The sequence below is a fragment of the Melospiza melodia genome, chromosome 9 (assembly GCF_035770615.1).
Source record: "Melospiza melodia melodia isolate bMelMel2 chromosome 9, bMelMel2.pri, whole genome shotgun sequence".
Lineage (NCBI taxonomy): Eukaryota > Metazoa > Chordata > Aves > Passeriformes > Passerellidae > Melospiza > Melospiza melodia.
In genome coordinates, this window is record NC_086202.1 from 20,605,041 (window position 1) to 20,619,716 (window position 14,676).

At 40.1% G+C, this 14,676-nt stretch overlaps 1 protein-coding gene across 6 annotated transcripts in view; it reads right to left on the reverse strand.

The window, feature by feature from the left end:
* Nucleotides 1-14,676, reverse strand: part of NDST2 (N-deacetylase and N-sulfotransferase 2) — a 126,732-nt gene that overhangs the window by 81,861 nt on the left and 30,195 nt on the right. The window contains exon 1 of one of the 6 annotated variants that reach the window (XM_063163786.1): nt 8,005-8,147. The exons of the other annotated variants lie outside the window; for them this stretch is intronic. The gene's annotated coding sequence lies outside the window, so the exon portion shown is untranslated. Of the gene's footprint in view, nt 1-8,004; nt 8,148-14,676 lie in introns of those variants that run through there. 6 annotated transcript variants of the gene reach the window in all.

Genomic DNA, 14,676 nt, shown 5'->3' on the forward strand with positions numbered 1-14,676 from the left:
TGCAGTCACTAAAGCCCTCATTCAATCTCTTCAGTCATCTATGGTCACCTACCAAGCTCAGGGTTTGTCTGAGTATTGACTTTCCCTCACTTGCAACCAACACGCCTCCTAACTTTTCTAGAGTGCTCTGGATCTCAGAAGGATTCAGAAGTCAAAGGCAAGTGATGGAGCCCCATGGTTCAGCATGTTGCAATGCCACTACTTGCTGCCATCCTCTACAACCTCCTGCAGGAAGGTGCAGTGCCCACACTCCCTGTGCTATTCAGAGACACTGGATAAAAGGACCAGCTGACTCCTGAAACAGCTGTCAGCCTTATACAGCAAGCACAGATGTTACTGTCCCTGCAACTCCCCTGGGCCATGGTAACAAGAAGATTAAAGAATCTTTCACTGCTGAAAAGTAACATCAGGTTTAACACCAAACTTTGCAATGTAACACAGATACCCTCATCCTGTGTAAAACTGCATCCACCGAATCCCAGTGAGCTCTGCAATACCTGCCTGAGGTGATGCAACACTCCTCTGCTATAAGGAGCACATTGCAGTGGCCAGCCCCAGCCCAGAAACAGGTAGTCACAATAAACACAAAGAAATCAAGCCTAGAAAGTGTGACCACTCTTCCTTTCTAAATTCCCCCTTTCAAAACAACTTTATTAACTGGAGAGACACACGGAAACGTGAAATGAGCAGTTGCAAAAGGGCTGGAAGATGTGCGCTTTCTGGTGCCAGAGAGTGAGCACTGCAGAGTAGCTGAGAAAGAGTTAGCAGGGATACATGTTTGAGGGAATACTTGGGAGACAAGAAGTCATAATCTCTTATTACCACTGTTCACAAAAAGTGATGATGAGAAAATAAATATAGTGTTCTGAAACAGCAGAGTTTGCTCCAGCTCCCAACATCAAAGCCACCCATTGGACTGAACTTGTGACAGCTCCCTATCTTATGCAGAATCATCCCACTGAGCTCTGGAGGATAAAATCACTGGAAGCAAAATGAACGATTCTGCTTTTGAAAGTACAGCAAGCTAAGTGCCAAAAATAACCAGAGGTGCTCTCTGGAGAAGGTTACTGCTTCCTCTTCAAATCCCCTGAATATCATCATACTCAGGTACTCCTTGAATTATTGTACTACAAAAATTTGATTTTTGAAGAGCATACTGGACAAAACAGAAAAGCTAAAAAGAAAAACCCTTAGACCTAATATACTGATAGCTATAGCATACATGAGGACATTATATACTTTCCTACCCAGGAGATTCTGCACAAGAGACAGACAAGTAAACTCTTAATTTGCAATCTATATCTCACTATTTTGATCTGTATATGGATATGCTGATGTGTGCAAATGCTAATGTACTTCACTACAGTACTATTATAAGGTACATAGGCTAGATACTCAGCACAAATTCTAACACTCCTATAACACAGTGCCAATGCCAACAGGGAAAAAAAGTAGTTTCTAAGAGTATACAGGCCTGAATAGCTAAAGGGTCACTACTCAGCTTCATTACTTGTACTTTTTGACATTTCTAAAGTAACACAATAAAGAAAGTGTAAAGATTAAATTATAACTAACACTTTATTCTTACCTTGGTATGACACCACTTGACAGAGCATTCCATAGAGCACTAGCATACTAACTTGGCTTTCCACTGTCCAAGAACAGGGGGAGATGGGAACAGCCAGATAACCAGAAAACCTGAACACAGTGCTGCAAAGAGGCCAAAGCCTTGGGCCCTTGCACTATATTGTGCAGCACTCCAAGTTCTGGGACAATTCAGCTGAGGTACAGAGGCAGCCTCATAAGAAACCCCATCTGACCAATCTCTCAAAGCAGAAGGGATCACAGTAGATACATGGTACTCTTTCGCCAGTCATCCCTCCTGAAACGGCTGCTATCATCAGCTCCACAGCTCTAAGTCTTGCAGAGCCAGAGCTTTAGTCTATATCTGTGAGTTGTGGAGCCAGATGGCTCCTGAATGCTCCTCCAGCACCTTCAAAGCCAACTTCCCAGCATCCCATGTTTCAGAAGCACAAACAGAGACATCAGCAGTAGCTCTGAGCAAAGTTGGTGAGGGTTCAGCAGGTGAACTAGCTCAGGGTCTGAGCCACACATAAACCTATGTACTGCTTCCAGGTCTGAGCCCAGGATTTCAGTATGGATAACCTGTCACCTGAATAATGGATCCGTGCAGAAGGAAAGCAAATTTCTGTGTCTACAAAGTCATTCTAAGGTCAAAAATTAACCTATCAAGCTAACAAAGGTTATTTGCAACCTGTCCTATGCAGTGTTTAAAATCCTGTCCTCTAAAGCTTTGCCTGAGTATATATCCCATCACTTGCCAGCATCCTCAGGCATTCCCCAAGACCCACTTCTGCAAAGAGTACATAAAGATTACACCCTCAAGGAAATCCAGCTTAATTCTCTAGGCTGTCCCTTATATGCAAGCAATGTACTAGGTTAAGCATGACTGTCCATGCATAGACAGTATTTCAAAACCAAGCCACTACAGACATTAATACTCACTACCCTGAACTGTTAACTCTGAGCTCTAACAAGGAGCTCAGAGCCTTCCCCAAAATGTTCATGCTAGCTTACTTTAAGTAGAGATGCAACAGCCTTCAACAAACTCCAGCAAATTTTAAAGTTTCACCTTCCAGAAAAATGAATTTTGTTGTTTATCTGCACTTTAAGTGTCAGATTTAAAATGAAAAGGCAAGTACAGCTGCTCACAGCTGATAAGGCCTCATGCTTCTGGCATTTATTTATATCCATGATCCAGAGTAACAAACCCATGTACTTTAAACAACTGAAGCAACTCTTGGATAAAATATGGAAATAGGAAGATGAAACTAGAAGCAACCTTCTTTACTGTATAAATCCACTTATTCACCATAAATCAAGAAAAAACACTTTTGGATGAAGGTAATAAAAGATCCATACTGTCTGAGAAGATCAACTGCCAAGGTAGAGTCTCTCAACAACAATTTCCAAGTTAGGGCACAAGAGCAGCTCCTGATGACATCTTGTTGGTTCTCATCTGAACAAGGGGCCAGCAACCCTGCCAATGCAGTTAATGTTTTCTGGCTGAACTCACTAACATCTGGTTTGTGTACAGGCAGCTTCAGCTGCTCAGTGTTGCACAGGAACAGAGGCATCACAGGATGTCACAGGGCAGCACAGGTTTGGTGTTTGTGATTAACCTCAAGCAGTGCCTGATTTGTGGGGTTGCAAAACACAGATGGAAACTCAAGTTTAAGATTCCATGAAATAGGAAGAGGTAGTCAGCCCTGTGGGGCAAAGCCTAAAAGAGAGTAAATAATGGGGGAAGACAGAAGAGGATAGAACAGAAGTGTGCTTCCACCCATGGCTGTTCCAGCTTGGCCCAGGGTTGACCTGGCTCCTGCAGATGATACCCAGCCCAACCGAGTCTGAAAACTCAGAACTCAGTACACACAGTTACTACACTACATCAAGATACTGCTTATATGCTGCAGCTTGTCTGCACTCATCTGCAACATAATACTGGGTTAGGGTTAGCATGTACTCAGTTATCCAAAAGTGGAGGGTTAAGAACTTCAGGGTACAGCTCTGCAAGGAGCATAAAGCAATTTTAGTGGCTGCCAGCAAAAGAGGTGGACCCACATCCCCAGCTATTCATAGCACACTCATCCAAATAATTAATTCACCAAAGATTTGTTATCAATCAGACTTAGGAGCTTATCAAATGCACCCTACAACTCCCTGATTGCAGGAGCTGAAGACAGTAATGTTGTAACTGGGGCAGATGAGAGCAACACTGAGCTTTCCTGGAGAAGCACAGTTTGAGACGACCTCTGACAAAACAGTATCTTTATCATACAGACTAAAGGGAAAGGCAGGAGATAAAAAGGCTAGTTAAAGAATGCTCTAATCCATTAGACAATCATTTTTCATGTGTGTGTCTTGTCCTATATCTCAAAAATCACTATGGAACTGAAACACTGGTTATTTCCATATAAACTTCTAAACTCTAAACTGACAACAAACTTTGAACATGTTCTAGTAGTCAAAACCCTGAACAAGACTGAAACATAATAGCATTTTCAAGAGCTCTCCCTAGCGTGCCCTCCTGTTTGTTCTATAGTATCTCTCTGCTATGAAAAATGCTAACTTTCATTTAAAACAGCAGCCAATACTCACTTAAGATATCCCTTCCCCTGCTTCTTTCCTACCATTTTGCCCTACTGATGGAACAACAATCCAGTGCCACAGCCGGGGAAGAGCACTGCAAAGCCAACAGAAGATAACCAGACTGGCTGGAGAGGGATGTACTGGAGTCAAGTGCTACAGCTCTGGAACAAGATGAAGGGAGAGGATTTCACAGGGACAAATCTGAAATAGCCAGCAACTGGCTGTGAGGCATACACTACACAAATCTACTGAAATACAAGGGGCATCTCTCATGTTGCACCCAAATTTGACTCCATCTCACAACAGTTTGCTATTCTTGGTCTTCACAGTAAACTGACATCAACACTTAATCAGAAATCCAAGGCTAGAGAAAATAATATTTACATTACAGAGATCAATCCCACTTCTTGTCATGCCTTCTGTGCTTTATTTTGTTTTGCAGTTTTTCATTTGAATTTTGTGTTCCTAATTTGGGTTATTGGCCAAGACAACAGGAACTTGAATTGCTATGCGTAATATAAAGTAAATAAAATAAATTAAAATTTCTTATCTCTGAGAAGCAAATGCTCTTAGATATCATTAGATAATGCCAGCATCAACACTATGTGCCTGATGCTTAGGCACAAAAAAATTAAAATCAGTCTCAGACCCTGACCACGTTAGTTTTAAGTATGAGGTATGCCACATGCAACAAAGTGACTTGGACATGGATAACAGGCAAAAGCAAGTATGTCAGTAGCTGAAATTGTCATTTTTTTTGCAGTCAAAACCTCACAACTATTTAGTAATTATTCAAATGTCCCCATCCTTGATGAGCACTAATACTGCACATCTGAGTCTTTCAGCTAGCAGGCCCATGGTTTGTGAAGCAGCCTCTCAGCCAGGTGAGGGGAAATGATAGCCTGTTGTGCTGATCTAGCACTGAAACACATTTCATCCACCTGAAAATTGTTCTTTTACAACCAGTGCTCTCAGTACACTAGAAAATAGTTTAGACACCTGATGATTTAGATTTTAATGTTCTTACTGTGGATATAGCCATCAAAATTCCCACTGCCTCTCATTCCTCACACACTTAATATGCTGATTTAATTATATGCCTGTAATTCAGTTTACATTTTACAGGAGGCAAAAGGTAAGGAGATTCCAGTAAATGACACTTGAGATAACAGAATGAGTTACTGGAGAGCACAATGTTCATTCTTTGCATATGTACCAGCCTATTATAAAGGGCTTAAAAATTCACTCAAACAGAACAGGTAGGAAGCCTTGGCAAAAGCCAAGCTAAAATTAATTTTCCAGATTTTAAGGTTATAAAAGTAACTTACAAGGTAAAAATCAGTGAAGACCTGTCTTTGTAAATCCATGGACAGACAGCTTCAGTCTGCTGCTCGATCAGGTTTTTCTCCCCGCTGCCCTGAACAAAGCTTTGCCCACACTCACTGACTGGGGCACCAGGCAGCAGGGACAGGAGTGGAGCTGAAGCAAATGAGGTCAGTTCCATGCTGCACTGCCTGGGAAAGCAATGGAGGGAAACTCGGGCACTGATCACTAAGGAAAAGGTGAAATAAAACATCTAGCAAGGCAAAAGAGGTTTAGAGATGGATTGTTCTACAGCTGCCCACATTTAAATAGCAAGGACAAGATTAAAAAATTACAAGCTCTGTCTGGCTACCATGAAGATAAAAAAAGAAGACAGGAAAAAGGAATCAAACAGCTCTGAATCTAAAAAGAGTGGGGCATGAGAATTTTTCCAAGAATAATTTAACAAAAGACCAGATGGAATGAAGCAGCGATATGTCCTAATTACAAGTTTATTATGTCAGCCTCAGAGAAAACATAAAAATCAACAGACCCCAATTAAGTAAAGGTCGATCTTGGTGACAGAAAAAGGAGGAATTTCAGAAGGCAAAGTGAATTTAAATATATCCATGTTGAAAACTGGAAGATCTTTTTTCAGAGATTGAATCCTGTCAGTAATACTCAGAAAAAAATTTGACAATCTCTAAAATTATTAGCATAACAATCCTCACAGAGTGTGAGAGAAAGATTTGGGATTTTATCTCATGCAAATCCATAAGCTGCCACGAGTATATTTTTTTTCATAAAGAAGATAATACTGAATCAAAAAACTCCAGCAGGTTAACAGAATAAATGGAAATACACATGTAAGCTTTGATGCTGATGTTGTTGCTGCTTAATCAAAATCACCAGTTTAAAACAGATGCTCACTCTTTCCCCATCCCTTACAAATGGTAACATGAAGCTGAGTTCCTATCAGAAACCTAATCCCAAATAACATTCTCTCTCCCAATGGACTTCCCCTTTTTTCCTCTCTGTAACACTTTACCTCAACTCCACCCAACATGTGTGCTGTATTTATGATAGAAAAAAGCTGCTACATTGGTGTATTTTTGAAAATCTATTTTTTTCTGCAGTAGCCTGGCCAACCAGGAAATCAAAGCCCTGCATATTATCATATATTATTTTGTATGACTGAAGGCCACAGGCAGTCAAATCCTCTGTGGGCACATCCCTCTAGGAAATCCTGATCTCTGGGAACAAAAATACTACTACAGTCTCTAGAATAAACTACTTGAGTGACTGGATGGTACGTTCAGATGTATTTCAAATACATGTATTTATTTTGTATGTATTAACATACACACATGCCTTTCTGATGCAGGAGTTAAAAATTCCCTTCTTACACACCAGTGGCCAAACAGCTAACACAGCAGCATTTTGAAAGTGGCTTGCACAACAGGGAAAGCAATTGCACAGTAGGAAAACTCCAGCAGGGAGACAACAATCCAACAACAAACAGGACATAAAGCATCAAATGGAAAGTGAACTCTTGAGGAGCTAAGACAGATGCAAAAGCTGTTGGTGGTAGTGTGAAGAGATGTACTGGTTAGCAACCGTAGGAATACACAGAAGATGTGGAAATATTTATCAGTGCAAAGTGCTGAAAAGATGTATTGAAACAAAGTTCACAGTCACTTATCAAACACAGCTGTTCAAAATCCCCCAGGACAAATTTTCACATATGATCTCAAAAATACTAAAATGCTACCCATTAAGGTATACCACCAGTATTAATTCTTTTGCTGGTACAGTCCTGACACAGCAGGTTTTAGCAGAAAACTCACAGAAATATCTTCTCTCAACAATGATATGTTTGTGAAATGCTTTTACTCGGAAGCAATGTCAAAATTTAAAGTCATAACATTTACTTTTACTTCCAGATGCAAAATTCACACATCTATTAAATAATGCCAGGTATACACTTCTCCCAAGCCATCACTACTAAGTGCTCATCGGTCAAAACAATCCCTTCGTTAAAAAGGACAGGCTTAAGCCTTTCAGCATAGGCTAAACATTTTTCTGATACACTCTAAAACTATAGTTATCTGTATGAAAAGTAATAAATAACAACAAAACAAATGTTTTCGGTATAATTTTACAGAGCTATCATCTTAATTTTTCTGCTTTGCAGCCCCATTTCTTGCATGTCAGCAGTAGCCTCAAACTCACATTTCAACCCCGGGCCTGTCAATAGCCACAGTATTTGCTACGAAACGGTGCCCTGTTCAGAAAGCTGTTTTGACACTGCACTACCGATGCCACACGTATGCAGTCAGCTCATACAGGTACTGGAACCCCACTAAACACAGAGACCCCTGCTAACTTCAGCATCACAGCCAGGAAACCACCCAAGTCAGACGGCAGCAAAGAAATTCCACTTCTGATGTGACATGGACACAAATAAAGAAGTATATATGAGAGGAACAGATTATGCCAGAGCATTTATTGTATTCATTCATTTCTTACCTTTCCCTTTACACTGCAGAGGTTACCTCACCCCTTGAAACACAGTCATAAGCAGCAACAGGTTTCACATATGAATTCTTTTTTCCCTGGGTGCTCTGGGGAAGCAAGAACATTCACTCAAGTGAGCATTCATGCCTCAGCTTGAGGACAAGGCTCTGCACCGAAGCCCTTAAGACCTTCTCACGGCTGCTGATTTCATCCACGAAGTGAAAGAGCATCTCAGCAGGACACTGCCAGCCTCCTTTTCAGCTCCCACTCACTGATTGCCAGTCTCTGGCAAGTGAAATGTCAAGAAACAGGCAGGGGCGGTGTTTGGAGAAGGAGGGATAAGAGATTCTCACCATCCATCAACCTCAAAACCTATTCAGCCGACAACTTGAATGGAACAGGCATTTCATTCTCCATGGTAACAAGAGATGGAAGGAGGCTGAGGAAAAAAAGGAGAGAGTACAGACCCGGGAAAATCCAATGTTGAAGATGCAGGGAAACTTGCAAACTTTGCAGTTTCTCTCTGCTGTCCAAGTTGCATGCAGAAGAGAGAAAAGCCCTTTCCTTGCCTGCACAGTCTGAGACAAACCGTGGCCACGATGAGGTGTCTTTTCTGCAGGCAGCATATTGATGTAGGGAGAGGAAATCCCTTATCCTGTACCAGTCCTACCCAGAGGAAAGACAAATGCCTTCTGAACACTGGAAATTTGGGGGAAATGCAGATTATTGCCCCCCAGAAAAAAGAACTGCCTGAAAGGGAAAGATACTGTCATTCCTTGTACAGTACTTGTCTACAGATCAAAGCCACTGATGCCGATTCAGTCTGTGTGCCAGCGCTGACCACAAACCAGAGTGGAGGATTAACATCCCTCTGTCTGCTTTGCATCTTACATGGAAGAAAATATTTTTTACTTCTGTTATGCCAAACAACTTAGATGCACAGATAAAAACAAGGAATTAATTTATTCTTTTCCAAGGCACACCAAAACGAAGCATGGAAGCAGACAAACTTAAAATTCGGGAAGCACCTTTGCCAGCCTCAAGGGATCTCATGGTAAGTCAGTTCTTATTAACATTTCAGGCCTGGCCATCTTCTGAACTTTTTTTCCTGCTATTTTACATTCATAACTTGAGCTGTCACAGCCAGAATGTGCACAACAGGGAAATTACATTTGGATTCATGCACGTTTGTGTTCCAAGCTGGCCCCATGCAGCTACTGAAAAGAGTCTCTGGCTAAAGTACTTATGCAAGATAACCCAACAAAGGACTGAAAAGCTCTGCAAATCCTGGCTGCTGCCATCTTATTTTTTCTCAGTTTTGTACACTGATTCTTTCCTGAAGAACACATTTAAATCTCTCACTCCCATCCAAACTCCCCACCTCTCAATTTGGAGTTTGTTCTCACTTTTATATTGCATATGGGACATGCTGTTGGTGTGATACTTTTTTTAAACTTACATTATTATCTATACAGAGAGCTTTTTGTTAAAGATGACCTGCAGAGTTTAGTTTTTTCAGTATTCCTTATGCATAAACAAATATGCTTCAGATCATAGTTTTTTAAAAACTATGAATTTTTCTTCATTGTACTCATTTGAATTTTGGATAGACAACTTTCAATTTCTTACATAGATCTTTACCATTCATGACATTGCAACCCATAAGGCATGTTAATACACAATCCTGCCCAGTGAATTTCAGCTTTTATTCTCACTAATCATTTCAAAGCCACATGAATACATTCTTGCTTTTGAAAATCACTTTCCTCCTCTGAAAAAAAATTGTTTTATTTTCTCCTTTGTCTTCCACGACTGACCAAAACAGAACCTCAGCAGGAACAATCTTACAGTCACTTGCTACTTGTTCTCCAACTTATCTTCCCGAGACAGTCCTTTCTTTAGGCAAAGGAGGGCACATTTACCTTTTGAAATTAACTTCAGGTCCATGGCTTAGAGCTATTTTCCTTTTTTTCCTGAAGACTTTAGGAAGAAAATGAGAAATGAGACTACTCCATTCTCTCTTTCCCAGCTAAAGCCAACTAAGTGGGAATAACACCTCAGCTGGAAGATGTCAGACTCCTACAACTCTATATAAGCAAATAAATACTGTTAAATGCACTTGCATGATCAGATGAACTCAGTTTTTTCAGCTAGTTTTGAAGACACTTCAGAATTCCAAGGAGATATTTCCAGCCCATTTAAAACATATTCTACTGACATCTATTAAGATGAGGGTATTTAACATAGAAAGCTTTTTGTGTTCTTTTCATAGAACAATCTCAGAGTACTTTGTTATTTTGCTTTGTTACAGGAGCACAAAAAGAAAAGAATGTATTTTTGCCAATTGCCATAAAAGCAGAATCATCTTCCCTGCACTTGCTGTTCACTGCATTTCGCCTAGATCCTCTTGAAGGTTTGAAAGCATTGTTGTTTATCTGGAGCTCAGGGAAAGGGATTTTCTTTCTCTCTGAAGTTGATTCTAACGTACTTCAAAGAGTTGCCATCTATTAACATTATCCACTTGTCTTCCTATGATCCAAAAACTATACCCTTAGAAATGAAGAGCTTTCCCAAATCTGTTCCAGCAGCATGCTTTAGGCAAGAAAGAAGACACTGACAATGTTACCAATATTCAGAAATGTGACAAAAACCAGTCCAAGAGCATAGAGTAGTACCAACCACAGTGCCCTCTGTGTGCTCCTTTTCAGCCACCAGATGGGAAATGTTGATGTGCCTCACCAAGGGCACACACAGAGATACACATTTTGGAAACAAATCTACTATGAATTGGCTAAAACTAGTATCTGAAAAGGCACCCTACCAAGAGGTACTGAAGAGAAGGGTGAAGCATGCCCACACAGAATCAAGGCCTTATCCAGCTTCCAAAACAGAAGAATAAACAGTACAGTACAGCCAAGATTCAAAGGACTGCCCACCATGTGTGCCTGCCAGGCAATAATAAAAGCTGAAATGCATCAATAGTCTCAGGCTGGCTGAGAAAGAAACTGACTTGAGTTCTGATCAAGTTTGGTGGTCTCCACACAGCTCTTGCATTACTAAAGCTACCACCTCTACTGACAGCAATTTCACAGAGAAGAGAACCAGTGGGAACCAGGGGTGAACCTCACTGGGATAGCACTGGCAGCAGCACATCACAGCATCCTGAACTGCACCTGCCCAGCTAACAAATGGTTTCTGGGAATAAAAAGGCTAAAAAACATGATTGGAAAGCACACAAAAATCATCAAAACCTCAAAAAAATCTGAGAACAGCACCTAGGAAAGCCAAAGCATCTTGGTTTAAATTGACAACCTTGACTGAAATATCTCTGAGCCATTCTCAATAGAAATTATTTTGAGGTAGGAATGAGTACGGACAGAGTAACAGGGCTGACCTGACAACACAGTGTGTGGCATCAGTAAAAGAACAACATACTGTGCCACTGAATTACCAGGTATTGCCCACTACAGACACACCACCCCGAAACAGGAGAGGTGGACTTTATGTGTGCAATTTTATCAAAACATATTTCTCGAACAAGCAAAATTATACTAACCCAATAGTTTCCTATTTTCAAGTGTGTCCCAAAATCAATAAAAGATAAGACTTTAATAAAAAGCTCCTCAAAAGAATCAGCATTAATCACCACAGAGGCGAAGACTGAAATTTAAATCTACTTAATTTTTTTTTTTACTTAGTCAGTGCTTTAAAAACTTTTCATAAAACAGGAACTCTCCACTACTTTAGAAACAAAAAGAATAAATCCTTTGGATCACAAGAATTTCATGTTTCATAAGAGAAAAAGAGCAAATGACAGCAAGATTCCTAACAATTTGTTTGGCAAATGCCATCTAAACCAGCACACACAGTCACCTCAATCTGTTACCAAGAACTTGCAACAGCAGTAAATGTTAATGACACATGGCAAGGTAAAAGCTATCAGCCAGGGAAGGAACAGCTTTTAGGAGAGCATTAGAGGCTTATAAATTTTGAATTCTAAAATTTTGTATCTGCAGGAAAGGTTTTCAGTGTTTCACATGCAAACATTTTCATGCAAATAAATACATTTTCCTCTAAACTAAAAGAGTTTAAAAGGGCACAATTAGCAGTTTTCACTGAGTATAAATCAGACAGCTGCCTGTAATTGGAACCAGGAGCAAAAGATGTATAAGAGATGCTTTCTTCCTTGCAGATGCTTTCCCAAGATCTAAGGGAAAGTTCTACATCAAGAAATTAATATAATACTATCTAAATCAACACAGTCTATGGCTTTAATAGGTACATTTACATGTGAATAGTTAGTTTTGGTTTGTTGTTTTTTTTTTTTTTTTTTCGCTCCCAATTTCCTTTTGGATTTTATCTATTTCATGTAAGATTAAAACAGCTACAAAGATGCAGCAAGCCAAATTCAGCTCACTGTGATACCTCTGCAAATAAAGCTATCTTTTAACAAGGAGCAGAGGGGTCAACACCAATGAATCAGCGCTAAATGCTATCACTAGCAGTGCAAGAAAGAAAACCACTACCCCTTCATTCCAATGGGGATCAGAAGAAGCTGCGAGTTTAAAACTGTAAGCTTGAAGAAACAAAATATGAAGCAGCTAAATATGTTTCACATGAAAGAGGCATGTTTAAATGTCTACTTCTGTCTACATTTCATAATGCTACTGAAATACAAGTGATGTCCAACATATGCTTGGGACACAGGACACTAAAGGCAAAGCACTAAACAATGCCTTAAAACTCCATCAGCGAAAATAATACAAAAACAATGGGTTGGAGATTTTTTTGGGTGGGGAGCAGTGGGGGCATACAGATACCATCAATTAACCAACATTTTTTTCCACTAAGTCAGCATTTCAACAACTCAAGTATCTATAAATGAACCAGTCTCTTAAGAAAAAAATTATTTACATTTGTATCATTCTGCAAATAGGAGGACATTTTTTAGAACAGATGACACCATTTTCTTCAGCCTTTCTGCAACATCTAATTGCTCCCATGATTTCTTAACCACTTCCCTGTTTTACACAGTGATCCCAGTTGTAAAACAACAGGGAAACTTCCCCTTCCTTCAGGTCAATGGAAAACCAGAATCAAACACTTTTCAACAAGCTAATCAGAACACTGTAGATAAATATAAAGAAGCACCATAAACTACATATTTTTATGCACACCACTCCCAAGACACCAAAATGACAGAAGAACCAGCTGAGGTACTAATGCAGATGTGACCTAAGAGGCCTCAGGCACAGATAACCAACCAACCTGTGCAACTTAAAAAGCAACACAAACTCCCAGCTGCCGGCTTCTCCTCCCCAGTGTAATAAGATGTAACACATATTCAGTTTACAGTATGATACCACATTTTTGCTGGAAGGCATAAGAGATACGAATTTAACAATGTGTTAAATTGGAGCATTGCACCTGTGTCTTACTACCAGCCTGCTTGATTTCCCCAGGGCTGGAGGATGTGCCTGCCACCTGGAGATGGGCAGCACAGCCTGACTTATCTAAGCTCTTTCTAGAACTACCTGGGCACAAGGTCCCCAGCCTGACAGCAGAACCTGGGCACTGTGATAGGGTGGGCAGGAGAGGCATGCTTTGAGTCACAGAATCATTTGGTTGGAAAAGACCTCTAAAATGCAGTCCAGCCATCAAGCTGGCACTGTCAGGTACACCTAAATCAAACCAAATGGTAGACTTGGCAGTCCCTAAGTGCCATCTCTACACATATTTTAAATACCAACAGGTATGGTGATTCAACTAGAATGCTAAGCATAGCTTCACAGAAAAAAGTTAGCCCCTGAATGAAAATATTTCACATAGTTTACAAACATCTCTCATATTATCTCCTCTCACTTGTCTGTGCTGATATAAGAACAGCAGGCATATATTGTATGTCAGGCAACTGCTTCAAGTGACTGCACCACAGGAAGAAGCATCGACACCAGCGACAAAAGGGAATGTTAGGGAAGCTTGTGGCTCCTACAAAATGCCTTGAAAAAACCCCTCTCTGTTGCAGCATGGACTCTAAACAAATATGCCCACATTTTCTCAAGGTATCTTACTTGCAAATGCAAATAATATGATGTGTAATGAAAGGGAATAAAGCCTTGTTCCCAGAATATAAAATAAAACTAACTGAATTTACCAAAGGACAAAAAAAGGTTGAAGCTCCCACTAATGGCTTTGTGTCTGATTTTTAATACTAAAAGCTTCCCGTGCTTAGTTTATAAATTTGGAAGGGAGAAATTTTGAAACAAAAGTATGTAACACATTTTCTCACAGGCATATTGACTTCTACCTTTCCTGTGAAGATAATATACACATTTCAGTTTTCTGCATTTTAAGATTTTATCACCTTTTGGAGCAGCAAGGAGACGTTGCTGAAAGCATCTCATATTACCTAGATTAACCTTGTGCTCACTACTTCCCCACACAAATAAACGCCAAAATAGCAAGCCAAGTCTTTCCTCTCTGACCTCCAAGTAAGTACTACTGCTTGAAAAAATATATATCCTGTTACTGCTTGGAAAAAATCTACTGTATTCCCACCCCCTCAAACCATTCCTCTGTAAAACAGTTCATCTTAAAAATACAGTGCTGTCACCTTCCTTTTTCAGGTTTTTGCCATTGCTGTCACTATGGAAACAATCAGATCATCAGATATGTCAGTAAGCA